At 34.6% G+C, this 24,014-nt stretch overlaps 1 protein-coding gene across 5 annotated transcripts in view; it reads right to left on the bottom strand.

Annotated features, from left to right (window-relative positions):
• Positions 1–9,217, bottom strand: part of LOC144281704 (uncharacterized) — a 76,449-nt gene extending 67,232 nt beyond the window's left edge. For 3 of the 5 annotated variants that reach the window (XM_077844416.1, XM_077844415.1, XM_077844413.1), the window contains exon 1: positions 9,185–9,217. The gene's annotated coding sequence lies outside the window, so the exon portion shown is untranslated. The remainder of the gene's footprint in view (positions 1–9,184) is intronic. The other 2 variants (XR_013350127.1, XM_077844414.1) reach the window with 1 other exon arrangement.
• Positions 9,218–24,014: the final 14,797 nt, after the last annotated feature.

Here is a 24,014-nt window from a genome sequence, read left to right on the forward strand (position 1 = left end):
TTCCAAAGCACTATTAGGAAATATTAAAAGAAATCTCTTAATATAATTTCAGGTTTCACTCATTACTTTCACTCATCAGCACACCAGATTTCACCTCTCTACATAATGGTTCTTCAGTGGACTTCCACCTCACTCTGTATTTTACATTTGGGATTATTATGAGTTAGTCTTTCCGCAGTAAGAGTAAATGAAATTATCACAGTCGTTTCTTTTTTCTTAACTGAGGTGTAATTGGCATATGACATTATATTGGCTTCAAGTCAATAGCATAGTGATTTGATATCTGTATCCATTATGAAGCAATCACCACAATAAGTCTAGTTAACATTTGTCACCATATATAATTACACATTTTTTTCTTGTGACGAGAACATTTAAGATCTTTCTTAGCAACTTTGAAATATACAGCACAGAGTTCTTAACTGTAGTCACCATGCTGCACATTACGTTCCTAGAACTTATTTACTTTATTACTGGAAGTTTATAACTTTTCACCCCTTCACCCATTTTACTCACCTCACCAATCTCCACCTCTGACAGTCACTAATATATTCTCTGTATCTATGAGCTTATCTTTCCTTTTTAATTTTAGATTCCTCAGGTAAGTGAGATAATATGACATTTTTTTCTGTCTGACCTACTTCATGACCTACATCATGAAGCATAACATGCCCAACGTCCATCTATGTTGTTACAAATGACAATATTTCATTCTTTTTTAATGGTTGCTTAATATTCTAGTATGTGTGTGAGTGTGTGTATCACATTTTCTTTATTCATTCATCCATTGATGGACATTTAGGTTGTTTCATTATTGAAACAACCTACATTATTGACATTATTGTAAATAATGCTGAAATGAACAAGAGGGTGCATATATTTTTTGAAGTTAGTGTTTTAGTCTTTTTTTGATAAATACACAGAAGTGGAATTGTTGGATGATATAGTACTTCTGGTTTTAATTCTTTGAGAACTTCCATACTGTTTTCCATAGTAGTTGCAGCAATTTACATTCCAACCAGCAGTACACTAGGGTTCCCTTTTCTCATCATCCTTGCCAACATTTATCATTTCTTGTCATTTTAATAATAGCTGAACTTACAGGTATGAGGTGATATCTCATTATGGTTTTGATTTACATTTCTCTGATGATTGGTGATGTTATCCATTAGTCATGTTATCTTTGGAAAAACGTCTATTTAGAGCTTTTGACCATTTTTTTTATTAGATTGTTTGAAATTATTTAATTTGATTGTTTTTGTTTGCATTTTTTGAGTCCCCTATATATTTTGGATATTAACCTTTTATCAGATATATGATTTACACATATTTTTCCCCATTCAGTAGGTTGTCTTTTCAATTTGTTGCTAGTTTTTTTTACTGTGCAATTTCTTAGATTGATATAATTTGTATTTTGTTGCCACAGAGTAAATGGAATTATCACCATCAATCTTTTAGTAGAAAATGAAGTATGAAGAAAAAAGGAAATCTTACTCTGGTCTATTGTGTGGCTATTCCTAAAATATTCAATTCTTTTTAAGATTTTATTTATTTATTCATGAGACAGAGAGGCAGAGACACAGGCAGAGGGAGAAGCAGGCTCCACGCAGGGAGCCGGACATGGGACTTGATCCCAGGACCCCTGGATCACGCCCTGGGCAGAAGGCAGGCCCTCAACCACTGAGCTACCTAAGTACCCCTATTCAATTTGTTGTTGGAAACTTCATTCTAAGACTTCATTAATAAATTGCAGCTTATCTGGAGGTGAGTAATCATGGCATTCGAAAGGGCACTGAAAATAGATTAAGAATAACAAAAATATTGAAGAAGAGATGAAGTAGGGCATATATAACAATAACTACTTTCAAATCGTTAAAACATTGTCACAAGGGTTATAATTCTGTGTAACTTCAGAGAGTAGCACCGAGTAGTTAGAAATTACATGAACATATATTTGTGCTCAAAATAATGAAAGAATTCTGTCAAAAATGCTCATAAAACTTAAATGACTCTGTAAGGGAATTCAATAAGTTTTCTCTGAGAAAATCTCTAAGGCCCTTGCAGATGCTGAGAGGCTGTGAATCTGCTACTTTGGAAAAACAGAATATTTTCATTCTGAAGTTCAAGTAAGACTTTTAGCTCAAAGCTCAACATGGGCTCATCCTATATACAAGTCAAAGCTTCTCAGAGTAATTATTATAAATCATAATCTCTTTGAAATATTGATCTACTTTTAAAGACAAGAAATACCTCAGGTGGCTTATTCATGATTTTACCCATCACTTACACTTTTGAAAGGGTATTTTAGAACTACGTATGTTCAAAAGGGCTTTTATATACATTCTCTACAAAAGTATAAAAGGAAAACCTTAAGTAACCTAACATGACTTCTATAACACTGGATTCATTAAATTGTACTGGATAAACTTTTTGGAAGAAATCTCTCAAAGAAAATAAAATGCCTAACATATATTGTAAGGTTAAATTTGCTCCTTGAAAATGAAAATTGCCGAACTCCCCATATGTCATAGAATAGTGACAAATGTAGAAACCAGGTATTAGGGTATTAGGATCACTCAACTTTGGTTAATTGTTTTAATTAGATACAGAATGATAAAAAGATACAATATTACATATATGTTCAATAATGTTATAAACTAAGATAATATTTGCTACAGAAACAATATTTCTGAATAAAACAAAAACTGATATATCATAAGCATATGAGCTGTTTTTACTCTTAAATGAGTAATTTTATCTGAAATTTGAAAAAATAAGTCTGAAATCTTCTTTGGTAAAAATAAAGATATTATGACTTTTATATATTTTAACCCTAATCTGTTGTGGTTCTCTGTTAATCTGTGCTTATACTTCAGCATCAAATCATAAATATTACTTTTTCCTCACCTTAATAAATGGTCTTTTTGATCTATTTTTTTTGCTTCAGGTTTTTTTTTTTTTTTTTTTTTTTTTACACTGGATAACTTCATTCAAAAGTTAAGAAAATAATTTTAAGACATTTTGTTGTGTACATTAATTCTGAAACATCTTTTATTTGCATGCAGTAAAACTTGCTACCCTCTCCTTAAAATCTAAGAAATAAGGTCAAGAATGAACATCAAGAGCTCCTGGGGGCGGAAAAAAAAGGGTTCAGCAAAATTTTAGAACAAGAATGGTGGGGGGTGGTCCTCAGGGCCTCAACCTAATTTCATGTGACCAGAGGCAATTAGTCTACAAGATGATATTGCTCTGACCTCAAGACTGCAACCAGCAAAAACGTAGCTAGAGATCTTTTGTGCTCACCTCATATTCAGAGTGCGAACTGACTTGGGAATAACTAATCTGAAGAGGCAGGAGGAATTCATGTCATTTTTATCCTAAAGATGCTTAAATTGATGACTTCATTTTGTTAAGCTTTATTCTATAGTATTCTCATTTGGCGCAATTAGGTGAACAGTTTTCTGATTCTAAAAATAATGCAAAATAAAGCATTTTTATTATAAAAATTGTGAATAGAGATTTAATATATATGATAAACAATTATTCTAAGTTACTGTCAGGCTTGTGCATGCATGTGAGGGAGACTAAGGGAAAAGGAGAGACAGAGAAAGGGAAAGAAGTAATTTAATGTTGATATCAGAATTACTCACAAGGCTTAAAAATCCTTTGTTTAGTAACATATAATGGTTAACATGTCATGGCAGCAAGACATACCACCACCAAATGCTAGTATGTATTCAGCACTAGTGTGTATCATGTTTTTCTTAGCATATTAAAGTCTTAAGAGACATAAAGATGAAAGGAGTTCATTGAGATAGAATGTCCCCATTAACATGGTTGAAGGCATGATCCCCAAAAGAAGATTCCCTGGAGGAAGTAATGGCTAATGGATTTTAAAAAATGGATGGCTTAACTTTCACCATTTAGCTTTTGGATGTGATGCATAGAGGTATAACCCACTGCCCCCCCCCAAAAAAAAATCCCCAAAATTAAGTGAAACTATGTCACCTTTAATAGCCCACTTTAGCTTGAAGAATAAGGACTTTAGAATAGTGTCCAAAGGGAGAAATGTATAAAATCAAAAATAACAAGAGAATTAAGCCTGCCTTCCCCAGGAGAGCTGTAGGTATTGGGTAAAATGCTAAATTTCTCACCATACATGTAATCCTTAAATTATCTGAATATAGACCATGTAGAGAATTGAAAGACATAATTTGAGACAATCTAGGGACAGATATTCATGTTATAATTTATTATCTTTAATCGTATAGATTCTTTCCATGGGAACAAAAAAAAATATCAAATACACTCTCTAAAATGGAACATAATCTTCAGAAACACACTCTATAACAACAGGAACAACATATTGTATAGGTTTATGTGGAGCTGTTTAGCTCTTCAGAGCAGTTTTGCTTTGCTTTTGCAAATCCCCAATTTTCCCATCTCCCAATCAAACTGATGACTTAGTCATCACAGGTGAACAGATTATGCTAAATTAAAGAATGCAGACACATAAATCTACATATTGTGTGATTCTAATTATATGAAATTATATATGAAGTTATATATATATGAAGTTTCATATATTATATGAAATTATATATTATATGAAGTTATCCCATTAGACAAATTTAATTTTTGTTGTGCTTTTTCTCTGCAGTTTTTAAATTCCAAATTTAGTGGAATAATATAGTCAGGTAGAAGAATCTCTTTAGGATGTTGATTATAATTGCTCTTCTAGGTCAGTCAGACATGTGAAGAATGAAAAAACACTGTGTTATTTTTTTCCACCAGGAACATGCTCTTTAAACCTTCATTCTAGTAAGCTTTTCTCTTTCATCTAAAAATGAAGTTTGTGGTTTTATTCCTATAGATTTTCTTAGGGTTTCTCTTTTGGTTTAAAGATAGATATTTTTTGGTCATGTTTTAAGTTGTGGTTTAATTAATGTTTTTAGGAAACATTAAAAATTAACTATATTTTAAATTAATTGATACATGTCTTTAATATGGAACTATCTCACTAAAGTTTCTTTGTTTATTTATCAGTTAAATCAAAATGTTTTTTGAGTGCCTGTTTTCCTGAGCAAGTAACATTATCTAAAATTAACAACAAAAAATGTTTTTTAAATAAAATTCCTGATAATTGTGTGGGCATGAAGTTGTTTGTAATAGTCTCACAATTTTTAAGCTTCTCTCCATGTGTTTTCATAGGCAACTTATTTCCTATTCAGAGCTACTATGTATAGTTAATAAACATTCTATAATCCAGGAGTCAACCTTATTCAAATCTCTTTATCTGGTTCTGATTTTGCCTCTTAGACTTTTCTAAGGAGATAAGAAGATAGCTAAGAAGATATCTAAGAAGATAGCTTCTCTCTTCACTCTTACAAAGTATGCTCCTCCTCCTTTTATAAAGTTCAAGCCTCCTATTAAGGAAGTATAATTGGTTTCTTTTTCTCTTCCACTTACTGCTACCATTGCCTACTTCATCCATTTAACCTTAGTTTCTGTCCCTACTAGGATTGAGGCTTGGAAGGAAGATAGATGAGGTAAGTGGAAATTTGCTTTTTTGGCCAGCAAGCTTACAGTTTTAACCTTGGGATTCCCTGAAACTGATAGGCTTATAGCCAGACTCTTTTCTCCTGAGCATCTTCAGAGTGTTTTGAGGAAATCTCTCCCCAGCTGTTGGGATCTCTCAACTGTAGCCTCCTTGACATGAATACATTTATTTTTTTCTTCTAGTAACTCATTTTCTTCTCAGACCACAGGGATGTTCATGAATTCCATCTTCTCTATGATCATGTATATTTGTCCCCAAAAGGCAGCCTTTTCCAACAGGTTGTAAGATATCGGCTCTTTTTGATGCATGGCTCCATATCTGGTCCATAGGCTCCACCCATTCTTTGTCCTGGCAAACTCAGGAAATATATGCTCCTCTCAATCTGGCAGTCTCATTGACTCTGCCAGCAGAGCAGCCAGCCAGTCTCTCACTCTTTCCTTTGGAACTTCCAGGCAGCAGTCAGCCAAACCTCGGCTCAAGCTGCCAGAGTAAAGCAAACAGTGGTCTTTGTCTCCATGAAACACTTCTCTCTTGATGAAGAGGCAACATGCAACAAGAGAATGCACATAAGTCTCTAAAAATGCTTTCTAGGTCATTTTACTCAAGTTAGGTTTAAAGTTAGGAAACGTCCCAATACACTATACCCAGGTGTAAGGGGTTAAGGGCTGTTGGCTACTAATTATGAACAAATTTTACTTCTATTCTTTTTTTTCTTAACTTCTACTTCTAATATAGGTTTTGTATTATGTCCCAGCAGAAATGTCCTTTATATATTCAGTGGTCAATTATTTCATAGTTTCATTCATAAATTGGAGTATTCATTCTCAATATTTTTAATTAGATTTGTCACACCTTGCAGATTTATCTACACTTAAAAACTTCTGGCGGTTAATTTCAGATTAAATTTTCATTGATTATTTTACTTTAGTGATGTGTTCATCCTTCTGGAGTTGAACCAGTCTGGTGTTTCCTCTTAATGTAATAATTCACTTAATATTTAATTCTATAAATTTATCTTTAACTAAAGCTTTGGTTGTACTCTACTAAAAATATTTGTAGATAATATTTGTAAAACATTTATTTACCTATGCCAGACACCATACTAAGTGCTTTATCTTTATTATCTCAATGAATCCAGATAGAACTCTTATCAGTAAAGGGTTATTATTATTACTATAGTTTATAATTATACAAAGTAAGACTTAGGGAACTAAATTAACTAACCAACTTTTACAGATCAAATAAGTTTCAAAACCAGAATTTAATCCTAGGAAATCCTACTTTACTGTCGTATGTCATTTTACCACTTCCCATTATTTATATTCCTTTCTTATTTCTTTGTAAAATGCCTATATTTGTGGTTGTGATATCTCCTGAAATTCTTTTAGAATGAAATCTTAGTATTTATTACCTAGAATAGTTTTGTTTAAACTTCTGTTGTTAATTTTGAGTGGACTTCCAGCAAGACAATGTGAGGAATTCTAATGAGCCATTCCCCAGTGAAACTGATAAAAATGAAAACAAAGCAAAATAAAAACAAAAAGCACTTAAAGCCTAAGGTCAAATGGCAAAAAAAAAAAAAAAAAAAAAAAAAAAAAAAAAAAACTATCGAAAATATCTACAAAAATTCAGTAAGAAAAGCAAGAATCTATGATATTTGAATGAGGTCTGATGCCTCCCTCAATGAGGTGGTGACTGCACTCCAGAGTACTACAACATGAGGGAGAGATTCACCCTTTACCAGCTCCCAGCCAGAGGGCTTTCTTCACAGGAGGAGCTGGATTCCAACATTTCTCATCCTGCCCCCAGGTACCTATTGCTGAGGCTAATTATTAGATGAGTGTGGCCAATAGGTGAAGGCTCTATTTTCTGTCCCTCTTCCATTCAAATAGACTGGAGGCCCTACACTTGGTATGACATGCTGAGAATAGTGAGGACCCAAGAGCACTTCTATAAGCTTAGAAGTAGGTACACTTGTGTCAAGAAGAACATAGGCCCCTTCTCCCCCCCCCCCCAACCAAGTACTCAGTTTTTTAAGTGAAGATATTCAGATAGAAGCTTGCTCCTGTCCCCAGCTCTAGATTCGGAGCCCTGGATCAGAGATTTGTTTGGGGGAAAATTCAGGTCATAAAACAGATAACTCCTAATCTCTTCTCAAAGGAATTGACCTCATTAGCAACAAAGTATGGAATTGGAGTGTTTCCCTAAAGCCAAAGGGAAATAAACTACAAATAAATAGCTTTTATTAATATGACCACAAAAATATACTGATAAATATACATAGATAGGCAAATAGAGCTATACAGTATGACCACATGGGGCTTATCCCAGGGATGTGATGTTGGTTCAAAATCTTGAAATCACCACCAATGTAATACATCATATCAGTACAGTAAAAAAAAATAAAAATAAATATCACAGGATAATCTGAATAGATATAGATGATCTGACAAAATCAATAGCTTTTTGTGATAAATATACTGAACAAACTCAACCAAACAAAAAACACTGAATAGAAAGGAACTAGGAATAGAAAGGAAATTCTTCAACGTGATGAAGGGCACTTATGCAAACCCACAGACTGCATCATACTTAGTGGAGAAAGACTGGATGCTTTTCCCTAAGATCAGGAACAAAAAGTGGATGTTCATTTTCATCACTTCAAGATTGTACCGGAGCAAAGTTCTAGCTAAGGCCATCAGGTAATCATTAGCTAGGTAATGTGGTTCCACTTCTAACAGAGGTAGAAATCTCATTAAAAATGAGTCTAAAAGGGGAGTGTTCACTCACAGGTCAAGGGGTGAGGGGGTTGGTGGGTCAGGGAAGGACTCCTGGATGAGGTGATGGATGATCTCGTAAAGCAGAACAGAAAATCCCCCAAGTATATGAGTCCAAGGACACCATCCTAGGGAGAAGGATCAGCATTTGAAAACCACAGGGAGCTCATACTGAGAAAATGTATAGGCATCAGGGCAGAGGTATGAGATCAGACGGAAATAAAGGCACCACGGAGGGCCCTGTGCACTGGTGACATCAGTACATGAGACCATACAAAGCATGTCTGAGGATCAGACTGGGTTAGACCTCAAGTGCATTGGAGTGTGGGTCACTGCTGCTGTTACGGTTGAAAAAAAGTGATTTTGTACAGGTGACACTCCTTCATGGACACCTCCAGAAATAACAGTGAGACTCTGAGGGGCCTGGAAGTCCTATGTTATGCAAGTGAGGACAAAAAAACAAAAAAAAAAAAAAACAAACTGATGGAGTCGGATCCTTGACTCTATCCATATGAATTTCAGGGAAAGAGATCTATGCCCACACACAAACACACACTCACAAAAGCTAAACATAAAATACTGAGGTGTTTGCTCAGTCTACATTGCTTGCTGTTTTCCACTCTTCTATTTTAGCAAACGATGATATTGTAGTGATGAGTCATCTGCATACTGAAAAGCACCGAGTATGGAGGGTATATAAAAAGTCGAGGGAAAATAGAATGACGTTTTCTTATGCTATTATATGGGTATTGCAGATGTCAGCATCCTGTTGATTTTAAATTTTGAATCGGCTATGAATATAGCAATAGATAAAAGAGAACCATTTATTAAAGTGCGGGGAACTTACTGGTGTGCTGCTGTTCTGTTGTCCACCGTTGCCATGGTAACAGTATCTACTGTGCAGAAAGGAGTTGTAACTACCCACTGTTTGTATGTCATTGGAAGGGACACAATGCTGCTAAATTGGAAGCATCAGAGATGGGCTTAAATTTAAAAATTTTAGAAGAGGATCATAATACAAGTGTAGAGTTGAGGTTGTTTTTTTTTTTATATATATATATATGACCATAATAGGAAGAAAAAGGAATTTAGCAATAACTGAATAATTAGTAAGACAAAGTACGGAAAGAAAAGAAGAAGAAAGTTACAGGTTTATGTTAGCTATTTCTGTAACTTTTTGATGCAATTTCTCACCACTTGAATAAACAATAATGAATTATACGACCGTAGGAAGAAAATTGATAAAGCGGTGCAGTGTGTTTTGACTTTGTAGAGCATATTCTATAGCTGTTTTTTACTGCTGACCATCTGCCTAATAAAACGACACTGCAGCACAATGAACTCTTGAGGGGAAATTTCTATTTGTTTTAAACACTTTGTCAGAAAAATATATATATAACTAAGAGCTGTATACTGCTCTTGGAATACTATATTATTTTCTCAATTTTCAATAGTAATCCAATTTCTTTTACTTTCAGCTCAGTGGATTTAGAATAAATGACAGAAAGTATGAGGCTTAGCTCACGATGAAATACTTTTCTATGGCTTCCAAGATATTTCTATCTTCCCATACCGAAGGCACTTGCTAGTCCCAAATATATTTTCATTTACTCTAGGCTCGAATAAGTGAGCTAGAAAATTGAGTCAGAAAGAGAAATGACACTGAGTAGTCTTTGTTCTATAGATTATGGATGTGACCATGAAGTACCTGCAATCCTGATTAAATTTAACTGTTCATCCACTGCCACTCCGCATCTGCCCAGCTCAATGTGGTTTGATACAAACACAAGATGACACTGATTAGCCCGCTTTAAATTATGACTGTGGATGTAAACTGAGCGTTAAGGTTGTCTGGCAGTCATGCCATATTTCCTCCTTTAAACAATTATTTCACATCATCTGTCCTGTCCTTAAATTTCCAACATTTCTCCCCATCTTCACTGTCAGCTAATGCATTTGTTTTCCACTTTACTGGAAGATATAAGCGGCAGGAAGAGAAACACCACAGATTCCTACCGCCACGTTTATGCACGTGCCAACATCTGTACTCTAATTTCAGCCATTTTTCCTTTTTTTTTTTTTTTTTTTTGAGAACAGTGTGGAGGGGCCTCTAAAAGTTAGAGCTGCCCTATCGTCCAGCAATGGTACTACCATGTGTTTACCCAAAGGATGCAAAAATACTGTTTCCAAAGGGCACATGCACCTGATGTTTATAGCAGCATTATCAACAATAACCAAATTATGGAAAGACCCCAAGTGTCCATCAACTGATGGATGGATAAAGAAGTGGCGCGCGCGCACACACACACACACACACTCACATACACATGCACACAATGGTATATCACTCATCCATCAAAAAGAATGAAATCTTGCCATTTGCAACGATGTGGATGGAGCTAGAATGTATTATGCTAAGCAAAACCTGTCAGTCAAAGAAAGATAAATACCATACGATTTCACTCATGTGGAATTTAAGAAACAAAACAAATGAACATAGGAGAAAGAGAGAAAAGCAAACCGTAAGAGACTCTTAACTATGAAGAACAAACTGAAGGTTGCTGGAGGGGAGGTGGGTGAGGGGGTGGGCTAAATCGGTGATGGGGGTTATGGGGTGGGGGGGGCACGTGTGATGAGCACCGGGTGTTCTATGTACATGATGAATCATTAAATTCTACTCCTGAAAACAATATTGCATTGTATGTTAACTAACTGTAATTTAAACAAAAACTTGAAACTAGCAAACAAAAAAGATGAAATGTATGGACTGGCCAAAGAAAATCATTTTATTTGTTATCTCCTCTCCCCTACATGATTCTGTCCCAGCAACCACCCCCATTTAATTCCTTCATTAATTTTCCTCTCAACTGCATTCTTCCCATTATGTATAATCATACTATAAATACTACCTTGAATAAATTATTTTCATCTTCAAACTTCTTGAAAGAGATGTTTACAATTTCTGTCCCTAAATTCTCTCCTTCTGTTCTTTTATACCCATTTCAGTCCGACTCTCCTACCATTCCACCATGACTCCGTCAATGTCATAAATAAAATGTGATTGTTAAATTCAACAGTTAGTTCTCAGACCACACCGTACTTGTCCTGTCACCAGCATAGGGTAGTTGATCATTATCTTCTAGAAAAAACTCTCTTCAATTGGCTTTCAAGGTGTCACATTCTGCTTTTTCTATTTATTTGGCCTCTCTATCCAAATCTCATTTATTACGCTCACCTCTTTTATCTGATTTCTTCTCATGTAAGTGCCCCAAATCATGTCTTTGGTTTTTTCACTCTCTATCTCTCTCTTTTTAATAATTATTTGTGAGAGAGAGAGAGAGAGAGAGAGAGAGGTGGGGGGGGCAAGGAAGGGCAGAAAGAGAGAGGGAGAGAGTCTTAAACAGACTTCACATTGAGTGCAGGGCTCTGTGCAGGGCTCCAGCCCATGACCCCCGAAATCACAACCTGAGCTGAAACCAAGAGTCTAAGGCTCAAACAGCTGCACCACTGAGGCACCTCAGCCTGTCACTGTTTTGTTGATCTCATCTGGTCTCAAGCCACTGCCTACCATCTGGGTGACTCCTGCTGATAAGTACATGTCTCCTACAATGTTTTCTTAAACATCAGACTCATAAATCCAACTGCCTACATAATACCTCCACTTGCATGTCTAAATATATCTCAGTTAACATAGTCATAAATTTACTTCCTATCAAAGTCTCTAAACCCGTACATCCTGTAGTTTTTCCCAATACAAAGATGACAATGCCATCCTTCCACTTGCTCAGGAAAAAGCTAAGTTTTATTATAAAAGTTTGTCGTTGTTTATTTTTATTTTTTAAAAAAAATATTTAATCATCATATACCCACTCTCCTTAATCATGTTAGTGCCTTGAAGTCTACTTTGTCAAATATGGTTTCCTGGCACTGAAATTTTGCCAATAAAAAAGTCATTTTTTATTGTTCTGAATTAGGCTGAATTTTTTTCTGAGTATATAATTCTAAGTTGGCTTTTTTTTTTTTTTTTTTTGGTTCTTTTCCACTTACAATTGTTCTGTTATTTTCTGGCTTTCATATTTTCTGATAAGAATTTTACCGTTATTTATTTGTCTTTTCTATACACTTTTTATGGCTATATTTAAGATTTCTTTTTTTTTTTTTTAAATCAATGATTTTTAGCGACTTGATTATATAGTGCCTTTGTGTAATTTTACGTTTCTTCACTTAGGGTTCATGCACTTCATGTGTCTGTGAATTTATAATACTAAATTCAGAAAATTTTCAGCCATTGGCTGTTCAAATATTTGTCAACACACACTCTCTCTCTCCCCTTTCTTCTCTCCTTTTGGGACTCCAGTTACACCTAAATAGATTGCTTGATTTTCTCTCACACATCACTTTTTAATTTTTTCTTCAGATTTTATTTTCTCCTTGTATATTATTTTGGATGGTTTATTTTATATCTTCAAATTTACCAGCCCTTATAAAACCTTGATATTCTCCCATGAAATCCATGTCAGAAGTCTAATTATGGATCTTTAAGATAATAAATTTATGTTGGTTTAAGTCACTGAGTTTGTAGTAATTTTGTTACAGCAACACAGGAAATTCATACAGAGAAGAAGGAGTTAAAGCATATAACCTGGGACACTTTAAATTTTTTTTTTTTGCTGTTGATGCTGAGTAGGTAAGCAGGGACATGATGTTCAAAGTAAAAGAAGTTTAGCAACTCAGCATAATTTATTTGTTAACAAATTAACTAGAACTCCACATAGGTAGACCAATGATAGCTTATAGGAAGATTGTCCTTACCTTTTAAAAGCCCAAAACAAGATGTCTCTGGAGGGATCCCTGGGTGGCTCAGTGGTTGAGCGTTGACCTTTGGCTTAGGTCATGATCCCGGGGTCCTGGGATCAAGTCCCGCATTGTGCTCCCTGCAAGAAGCCTGTTTCTCCCTCTGCCTGTGTCTCTGCCTCTCTCTCTCTGTGTGTCTCTCATGAATATATAAATAAAATCTTAAACAAGATGTCTCTGGATAAAGATTTATCATAGTAAATAGTGTCTATGTATTTATGAAGCGCCTTTCCTAGGATAAACTCACGTAAGTCATGGAATCATCTTAAGATATTTCATAGATTAAATACCACCCCACCTGCCACTTTATTAGGTAATAACACGTACACTTCATTTATATATTTATATATCTCTCTACTCTGAGACAGAAAGCATAGGGAGGAATGTCCTGTGGTGTTGGTTATATTACTTGTAGCAGAATGAAAAAGATGCTATGTTTTTTTTATTCTTTTTTTCTTTAGATTTTATTTATTTATTCATGAGACACACACACACACACACAGAGAGAGAGAGAGAGAGAGAGAGAGAGAGAGAAGCAGGCTCCATGCAGGGAGCCTGACATGGGACTCAATCCCGGATCTCAGGATCACACCTGGGCTGAAGGCCACACTAAACCCCTGAGCCACCCAGGCTTCCCTGTTTTGTTTTGTTTTGTTTTGTTTTGTTTTGTTTTTAATATAAAATTTACTCCATGATTTTTTAAAAGAAAATTTTAGTTTTATACTTGATAAAGGTAACATAAAATTAGAACATTTTGATTTTCTTCCCCTACTCTCACATACCTAGCATAACATTCAATCTTCAATATGTGTACATGATGACTTTCAGGTAGGTAAGAGACGATCCAGCTGCCTTTAGGACTTTTTATTGCATGGTAACCAAAAGAGAGACATTAAATTCAGTGGTATCAGTTGTAATGTGATGTAGCTCTAGTTGTTTTTATTTATTTATTTATTTTTTATTTTTTTTTTATTTTCAGAAATTTGAGATCCCTGAATCCTTGCCAGGGGCAGAGAGGTAAGATTTCAAAATAAGTCATTTAAGCATGAACCTGAAAAGTGGTTAAAGAGAGCATGAAACTGAATGAAGGGTCACCTGAGGAGTAATATCATTGCATTAAAGGAGTTTTTAAAAAAATTATATAGAAGAACAAGTGATTATTAGTGTTAGATGATGAATTATTGAATGTGAGGCACAATGATCTTCATGAGCTCATTGGAGACTGATGGATAAAGATACATATGCATATTGGGCAAGATGAATTTTACCAGGAACTTACATGTAGAAAGAACTGTGTTAAAATTTAGACCTAGAAGTTAATAAATTTGCTTTGGATACTCTGAAATCTCTCCAAGATTGTGATGCTCAGCATTCAGGACTGATTTGTAGACATAAGAACTGTTCAGATTTTTGACACATTAAGATTTATTTCATTATTTAATTGAGAGAGAGAGAGAGAGAAAAAAAAAAAACAGAAGCGGGGGAGGGGCAGAAAAAGAGGGAGAGAGAATCCTCAGGCCGACTTCCTGCTGACTGATGCAACCAAATTGGAGAACTGCAAATTTAAAGCAATAAGAATTCCTGGAAGCTTCAGGGAGTAGAGAAGAGAGTGGCTTAATTATGGGCATACCAACATTACTTGGGAGGTCTTAAAATTTCATCTAATACCTTACCCACACCTAATAAGCTTGAGATGTAGTGATGACATTTCAGATTTGGGAAATATTTAAAGATTTTTGTAATTAAGTCAATATCCATAAATGAATTTTATTGTTCCCCCCTTCATTTTTCTACCATTGAACTAAAGGTTTGGTAGAGGTAAAGAGGGAATCACTCAGAAAATTAAATATGTACAAGGTTAAAAACAACAACAAAAAAATCACTCCAAGCAACCAAAGCAACACACACACACACACACACACACACCCCACAAAAAGTCAAGTAGGACTATACCAGACTTAAAATGCTTCTGCACACGAAAAAAAAAAAAAAAAAAAAAGGTCAGCAAATTGAAAAGGAAACTTACTGAATTGGAGAAAATAACTGAAAATCAGATATTTAATAAGGGGTTAATATCCAAAATATATACAGAATTCATACAATTCAATAGTAAAGAATAATAAATAAATAATCCAGTTATAACGGGCAAATGACTTAAATAGATTTTTTCCCAAGGAAGATATGCAAACAGACAACAGGTACATGAAAAAATGCTTAGCATCACTAATCATCAGGGAAAAGCAAACCAAAATCACATGAAGTATCAACTCACTATTAGAATGTCTATCACCAAAAAGACAAGAGATAACAAGTCTTCACAAGAATGTGCAGAAAAGATAACCCCTGTGCACTGCTTGTGGGAATGTAAACTGTCACAGCCACTGTGAAAACAGTATGGGAATTCCTCAGAAAACTAAAAATACGACTATTATAAAATCCAGCAATTCTACTTCTGAGTATATATTCAAAGAAAAATAAATCACTGACTTGAAAGGAACCTTACAGCATTCTTCATTATAGCCTAAACATGGGAACCCCCTACGTGTCCATTAATGGATGGAAGAATAAAGAAAATATGGCATTTTTGAGCATTGGGATACTATTCAGCCCTAGAGAGGAAAATTCAGCCATTTGCAATATTCTGGATGCTCGATGAGATAAGTCAGAGAAAGACAAATACTGTAAGATCTCACTCATATATGGAACCTAAAGCACCAGACTCATAGAAACAGGGAATAGATTGGTGGTTTCAGGGCAGAGGGAAGATGTGTACAAGTGGTCAAGGGGTATCAATTTCTAGTTGTAAGATGAATTAAGTCCCGGGAATATAATGTGCAACATGATGACTATAATGAATATACCGCGTTGTCTATTTGACGGTAGCCGGACAGGAAATCATCTTATAATATAGGCATATGTCAGATCATCATGTTGTGTACCTTACCCTTCCACAATGCCCCCATGCTAGTGACATCTCAATAAAGTTGGAGGAAAGGAGAAGCAAATTGAAAGAAAGTTTAAAAAATAACTAAAAATTGTTACCCTGAAGAGGAAAAATTACTTAATAGGAATCAGCCAAACTAAAATGTATAGACACATGGGCGACTTGGAGACTTTGGAGACAGAGTTTAAATAAAGGAAGCTGGAAGAAGAGTCTAGTTCAATGAGCCTGGACGTACACTGTCGTATTTCTGGTAGAGTTTTGAGGGGTTTCGCGATTCCTTCTTAAATGTAGCAAGCCGTACAATACCCTCCCGACCTGCCATCCTTATGGAGCCACGAAGGCCTAGGTTCATGGTAGGAATGGCAGCCAGGGGAAGACCAATCCTAGGTTTTCATAAGAGAAAGTAGCCAGGGAGTGCTGACAGCAGAGTAATTCTTTTAAGCTTGTCTTGATGAGAGATCAGCAGTGCATTTAAGTCTATTTTATGCATTAGGCTTCTTGTTGTAAGAGGGATTATGGCAACTTAAGTAAAGATCTTCTTTCATACCTCGTTCAGAGATGCTTTAAAGAGGAAATCAAGTTATCTGATTTGTTAATAAAATTTTACTTGAGCTGGGATTGTGTTGTAAAGCCCTTTATGAGAATAACTTCTTATCTACCTAAAAAGATACTGTAAGCTGTCACCGTTATTTCTAATTCTCAGATATTTAACAAGGAGAAAGGTACAGTTCAAAATATGAGGGGCCACACTGCAAGACACTTTACAAACCAATTTTAGAAAGATTATTTTTCTTCCAGTAGGAAATTTTGAACCTAATCTCTGTCATTGTCAGCCTGCTGTTCTCACCCAGGACAGTTTATCAGGTCACAGTGACCATCTGGCGTGGTCTGAACTGCTTCGAGGGCCGTCATTTAGGGCAAAGGCTAAGCTCAAGCTCTTCTTCGGACTTCTGACTTTGAAGGCAGGCGAGGAAACTACACTGTGTGTGTAATTTTCTATATTATATATATATTCCTCCTTGTGTTTTTTTTCTATAATTGATCTATAATTATCCTGAACAAATGCTTCAACAGAAGTCTGATAATAAATTCGTATCATTCCTGGAGGTTAGTTATGGTGTCACAAAATACAGCTCCCGAGTACTAGTTTGCAACAACAAAGGCTTATCTTTGCTCATAACACAGTCCACGGTGGCTCGGCTGCAGTCCTACTCCATGCCCCCTTCACTTAGGGACTAAGGTGTTTTCAGCAGCCTCTTTATGGGAAAGAATGAGAAAAAAATATATATTATACATACATAAACACGTATATATACAGACATGCGTGGGCACACGGTACATATTCATACAAACATACACGGACACAGGAATGTCCACTGTGTACAATGAAGTGTCATGTAAGGATCTAACGAAACAGTAGTCTCAGAGTCTATTAAGAGGCAGAGACCAAATGCATCTTAAATTTGTGATATGCCGGAGCCAGCTTGAAATGCTTATATAAGCCGATGTTTCACATCTATTTCCAACTCTGTGTTCATTCAGTGACTTCACACTAGTAGCCATTGTGGGAAATGTCACAGAAATCAGCTAACATCACAAAGCAGGGCTCCTTGAGACCCTCACCCCCCTCCCCAGCACACGAGGCTTAAAATATAGCAGAATCACAGCTAACTAGTGTTCCTCAAGAAAGAGGAAGGGGCAAAAACTTTTCTTAAGGCCCTGAGGAAGAAAGAACGTGGATTGTCAGGAATGATCCCCAAGCAGAAACCATGAGGCTGTCATCTAGCTTTCCCATGTCACAGATGAGGTGGGAGCAGAACCCGTAGTCTTCAGGGCAGAAGGTTTAGCTGCACCACCTGGCTTGCTGCAAACTCAAAGCAAATAACTATATTTACTTTTCTAGCTTCTCGATCACAGTGTTTACATGAGAATCCTCAATGGACTCATATTTTAGAATGTTTATCCTTGATGCATACCACCTGCTTAAAATTTGCAATGAAGTTAATGATCCTTTTAAATCCAGGGTAGAGCAGAGACCTGATGTAAACTTATTCATGGTACAATTGCTTTTGTAATCTTTTACTTTAAAAAAATGCCACACTAGCTGCCTCAGAATATATTTCTTAGGTAAAGGTTATTCGTAGATTGCACCAGTATTGAAGAGTAAATATTTTTAACAGTTGTCTTGAAATCCATTTTGAGTACATTTATATTCATACCTGTAGATGGGTATAAGATTTAGGTACTGTCTTCATATATGGCATTAGCAGCAGCAGAAGGAAAATATATTAAAAAGCTACATTTAAGTTATTAAAATTTTACATAATTTCAATTACAAAATTGCTCTGAATATTTCCACACCAAAACTTTTCCTGACACGTAATCACATTAAAACATATTATGTATCTAAGATTTTTGTTTCTTAATATAATGTGTTGGATATTAACATAAATGTAGGTAATATATTTTTTAAAGATTTTATTTATTTATTCATGACAGACACACAGAGAGAGAGGTAGAGACATAGGCAGAAGCAGGTTCCATGCAGGGAATCCGATGTGGGACTTGATCCTGGATCCCGGGTTCACGCTCTGGGCCAAAGGCAGACACTCAGGTGTCCCTGTGGGTAATATTTAGATGAACAAAACACATACATTTTTTAGAAAATGCATATTTTCTCAACCGTTTTAAAATTGACAAGATTGCACACATTTTTGGAATACATACATAATATTTTATTTTAAAGATATATGCTAATTGATTGGTTGATTACCATTTAATATTTGTTTATATAGCAGTTTCAAAATATCAATATCATAAACAATATCTGCAGAGAAATCCTTTATCCATAAATATATATATATATACCTTTGCATGCTTTATGCTATTGCAGCTGTAGGAAAAATTATTGAAAGTCAAATTAATGGAAAAAAAATTAAATACACTCAGACTGAATTAATTTATGTAGTTAATTGGATCTATTCTACATATCATCTTCCACACACATTAAAAAGGCTTCATGGGAAAAAGTTTTGCATGTCCAAATTTATCATCAGCTTAGCATCTACTTCTCATGCCTCAAAGGCTTAAATGTCATATACAAGTGTGTATGATTTAGTAAAATAGGCACAAAAGTATATAATGAAAATTATATATAATTTTAAGGATAACAGAAATCCACTATTTTATCCCCTGATAAAGCATGTGTAGATGATGTAGGTTCATTTTTGTGTTTCCACTTGGCAAATACCCTACCTAAGGTTCTAAATGTTTATCAATTTTAGGTAGGGAAGATCTGGCCCTGAAGTGGAATGGAACAAGAATATCCAATTCCAAAGCACTGTACTCAATCCTTTTGGATTTCTTTATAAATGTGAAGTAATGCAGTGTAGGTCAGCTGTCCCTTCTAGAATATAACCTGAATCATGATAATTGAGGGCTACTTCAATTTAGATGTTTGTGTATGGAGCAGAAGGGCAGCTGTGATCATTTTATGTAAACTGATAACATGTAGAGATTTTTTGTTTAAATGACCAGTTAAAAACTCATTTCAGGAAGTAGGTTCATGAGATGAATCTGATTGCAAAAATAATTTGACATTATAACTCATTTTCTCAAAGTGTATGTTAAATCTGGATAAAAATATTATCTTTTTCTAGGTGCCCTGTGATAGTCACAGACTGCATATAACTTTTAATGATCAATTAAATGACAAATTATGCTAAATAATGATATTTTAAAATAAAATAATAACACTGAAAGTCATTCAGGTAGGAAAGAAAGAAGGAAGATGATCTTTCACAGATGACATAGTTTTATAAATAACCTATAAAATAATTACCAAAAATAAACCTGATAGAACTGATAAGTGGGTTCTGCGAAGTTACAGGATACAGATTCAACACATACAAATCAGTTGCATTTCTGAATACTAACAGTGAAAAATCTGAAAAGGAATATAAGAAAAAAAATGCATTTACAATCACAACAAAAACAATAGAATACTTAGGAACAGACCTAACCAAGAAGGCAAAAAGACTTTTACACTGAAATTTATAAAAAGAAATAAAGAAAAACAAACAAATAAAAAACTAATAAAGGGAATTACAGAAGATTCCAATAACTGAAAAGACATCTTATGTTCTTAGACTGGGAAATTTAATATTCTTAAAGCATCAATACTACCTAAAGTGGTCCGCAGATTCAATGAAATCCCTATTAATATCCAAATGTTTTTGGCAGAATCAGAAAAAAAGTTTCCTAAAATTCATATGAAATCTCAAGGGTTTGTCTGATGAGACAAAATAGTTTTGAAAAAGAAGAACTAAGTTGGGGATGTCACACTTACTGACTTAAAGGGCACTACAAAGCTACATAATCAAAACAGAATTGTACTGTTATAAGACAGTCATATGGACCAAGAGAATGGGATAGAGACCCCGAAAATATACCTTCACATGTATGATCAAATGATTTTTAAGAAGAGTGACATGAGCATTCAATACAGAAAAGGTAATCTTTTCAATAAGTGGTACTGGGCAAACTGGATATCCGTATGCAAAACAATGAAGGTGGGCCCCTACTAATTCCATACACAAAAAGTAACTCAAAATGGATGAAAGATCGGGAGGTCTGGGGGGCTCAGCGGCTGAGCGTCTGCCTTGGGCTCAGAGCTTGATCCCAGGGTCCTGGGATTGAGTCCTGCATCGGGCTCCCTGCATGGAGCCTGCTTCTCCCTCTGCCTGTGTCTCTGCCTCCCTCTCTCTGTCTCTCATGAATAAATAGATGAAATTTAAAAGATAATAAAGTAAAATTATCTAAGAACTGCTCATTGCCTCTTCTTTATCCTCCCAATGAAAGTGTTACTACATACAGATGCTTTCACAGGAAAGTCTACCAAACATTAAGACCCCAGATAATTTTAACATTACTTTAATTGTTCCAGATTATAGATAAAGAAAATTTCCAAATCACTTTTTAGTATAAGATTGATTCCCACATAGGAAACTTCGATGGAAGTAAAACCACATTATAAATCACTAGCTAGCATATCTCATCCTTATGTAGACCACAGGTTGTTACCAGTCTTCCAGGTTTCCCCTGAGAAAGTGATAGTTTTCCCATTCTACCTGTAAAGTGGACTCTATATTTATAAGGATATTTTAAAACAACAAGAAAAAAGTAGGGTATGAAAATCATGTGAGCCATAGTATGTGTGCATGTGTGTGTGTGTATGTATGTGTGTGTGTTCAGGATGAGAGAAGAGAAGATTGGAACAGTAGAAATACTCAAAAAGATATTGGCTAAAAAAAAAAAAAAAAAGATATTGGCCAAAATAACGAAATAATGAAAAGCATCACATTAAAGGGCTACAGATATAAAAAATTTAGAAAACTTCAATAGAACAAATACATACATACATATACATAAATAAACAATAAAGAAAAGGCTATAACAAAAAATAAAACACACCACAAAATGTTATAGTAAAACTGTGGAAAATGAGAAACTTCAAAGAAGGTGATACTGTAGAGAAGGAAATGGAATGAAAGACTGTCAGCATCCAGAAAAGATAACTGTCATCAAGTAAAAATATTCTTCAAAAGTGAAGGTGAAAATAAAAAGTTTTCAGACAAGCTAACACTGTCCATTTTATTTTTCAGCAGATCTGTGCTAGAAGAAATACTAAATGGAGTAATTTGGGAAGATGATAAATGCTACTGTAGAAATTATATAAATGTCACTAGAATAAAGCACACCAGAAAAGAGAAAATGTGAATACTTAAAATAATTGTTGACTGATAATGTAAAAATCATATGCTTTATGGATTTAAAGTATAGAGAGAATTAAAAACCACAGCAAGAATGCCAAAATGGAACAGAATAAGTAAAGATTTTAATATCAAGCAATGTCTGGAAACTAGCAAGAGCAATAGTTTTCATTAGATTCAAGGGAAGAGAGTAATCCCAAGGTAATCAGCAAAAGAATGTGTAACTAACACAATAATGAATGTAAATTCATTTTAAAAATATTTTTTCACTCCAAAAAAAATTAAAAATGAGGAAAGAAAGACATAAAACATTAAGTAGGATGAAAAGTATAGGTCCAATATATTGTAATTATTTAGGCAAGAGTGCTTTATTATTAAGAATAAGGTTTATTCCAAAAAAAAAAAAAAGAAAAGAAAAGAATAACCATTATGGTGGGAAAGTGATTCAAAGATACAAGGATAGAAAAAACAACTAATGGAACAGAATGGAGAATTTGGAAAGAAACACACAAGCAGAGATCTGATTTATGAGAAAATGGACAGTGCAATGAAAAAAAAAATACTTTTCAATGAGAGGTTCTGGATTATTTGGACCAGTATATGGAAAAAACATGTTTTGAAACCTAACAAAAATTGTGTAATATATTCCAGATGTAAGGCTGAAAGGTAAAATTATGCCGTTGCTTGAGAGTCTTAAACATGCCATATACACTGTCATACCTCTGCTTCTCATTTCTTCATGGCCTGCACCAATTTCTGTAGATGGTATGTACTTTTTTTTAAAGATTGTATCTATCATCTATCTATCATCTATCTATCTATCTATCTATCTATCTATCTATCTATCTATTTATTTATGAGAGACCCAGAGAGAGAGGCAGAGACACAGGCAGAGGGGGAAGCAGGCTCCATGCAGGGAGCCTGACGTGGGACTCGATCCCAGGACCCTGGGGTCACAACCTGGGCTGAGGGCAGATGCTCAGCCGCTGGGCCACCCTGGTGTCCTGATCCCATGTCCTTAGTAAGTATTTGTTACATGAGTGAATGCAATTGTTTAACCCCGAGTATGAATTATCATATTCTGACTTTGTAGAAAATATCTATCTCCAAAAACATTAGCACTTTTTTTTTCTGTAGATATCTGAACCGTGTGTTACTTGATGAGAAAAACCATCCATTTTAGCTATTTCATTAATGATATTAATACATGTAAAAGATAGCAATTTTTAAAAAATAACATACTAATTGCACTAAAATGGTTCAGGAGAAAAATATCAATGCTGTTACAAATGCTGTCATTTTTATGTATCTCTATTCATCTAAAAGGCATTGAGGAAAGTTGTATTTTCTCCATCTAGAAAAGTCTGTGTTCTCTCATCTATCTGGAGCATCCAAACAGTATCATAATTATCTTTCTTGAATACATCCAAGGATGATTTTTCCTTCCTTTTTTTTTTTAATTTGGTTAGTATGGAAATACTTCTTCATCACTTATCAACATTGTCTTCTATTGTTAATTGTAGTATATAAATGCGTGAGTACAAATAGATTTTAAACCTCTTTGGTGGAGGTAGAAATCATGCCTGTCTCCACCAAATAGTCTAGCATTATATTTTGAACACAGCAGGTGTTCAATTAAAATAATCTGATTGGTTGGCTACAAAGATTGATTGATTTCTCTAAGAGCTAACACATGGAAAACTTAAAATTTTAGAAATAATATCCTTGACAACTGAGTAAAAAGTTATACTTAACTTCCAAGTAATGAAAGTTTAAAAAAGATTGAAGAACAAAAATAAAATGTACTGGAAAATAAAATAAAACTAGTTACTAATCCTTCAGAGACTGTAAAATGCTAAAATATTTTGAAAAATCTAATCTACTCCATCTAGTTTCTGACATTTTCTGAACAGACACAGACATCAGATCTGATAGGTTTTATCATCCACATAGTTGCTAAGCAACTGATCACTAAGTTGGAAGTAAAGAGCCTTGTTCATAGGCACTATAGAATATGGCTATCCTTAAATTATTCCAGTAATACAATTATACAGAAATCAAAAATACAGAAAGATAAAATACAGATAATCCTCTAACGCTAAGCTAAA

The sequence above is a fragment of the Canis aureus genome, chromosome 13 (genome assembly GCF_053574225.1).
Source record: "Canis aureus isolate CA01 chromosome 13, VMU_Caureus_v.1.0, whole genome shotgun sequence".
NCBI classification, from domain to species: Eukaryota; Metazoa; Chordata; class Mammalia; order Carnivora; family Canidae; genus Canis; species Canis aureus.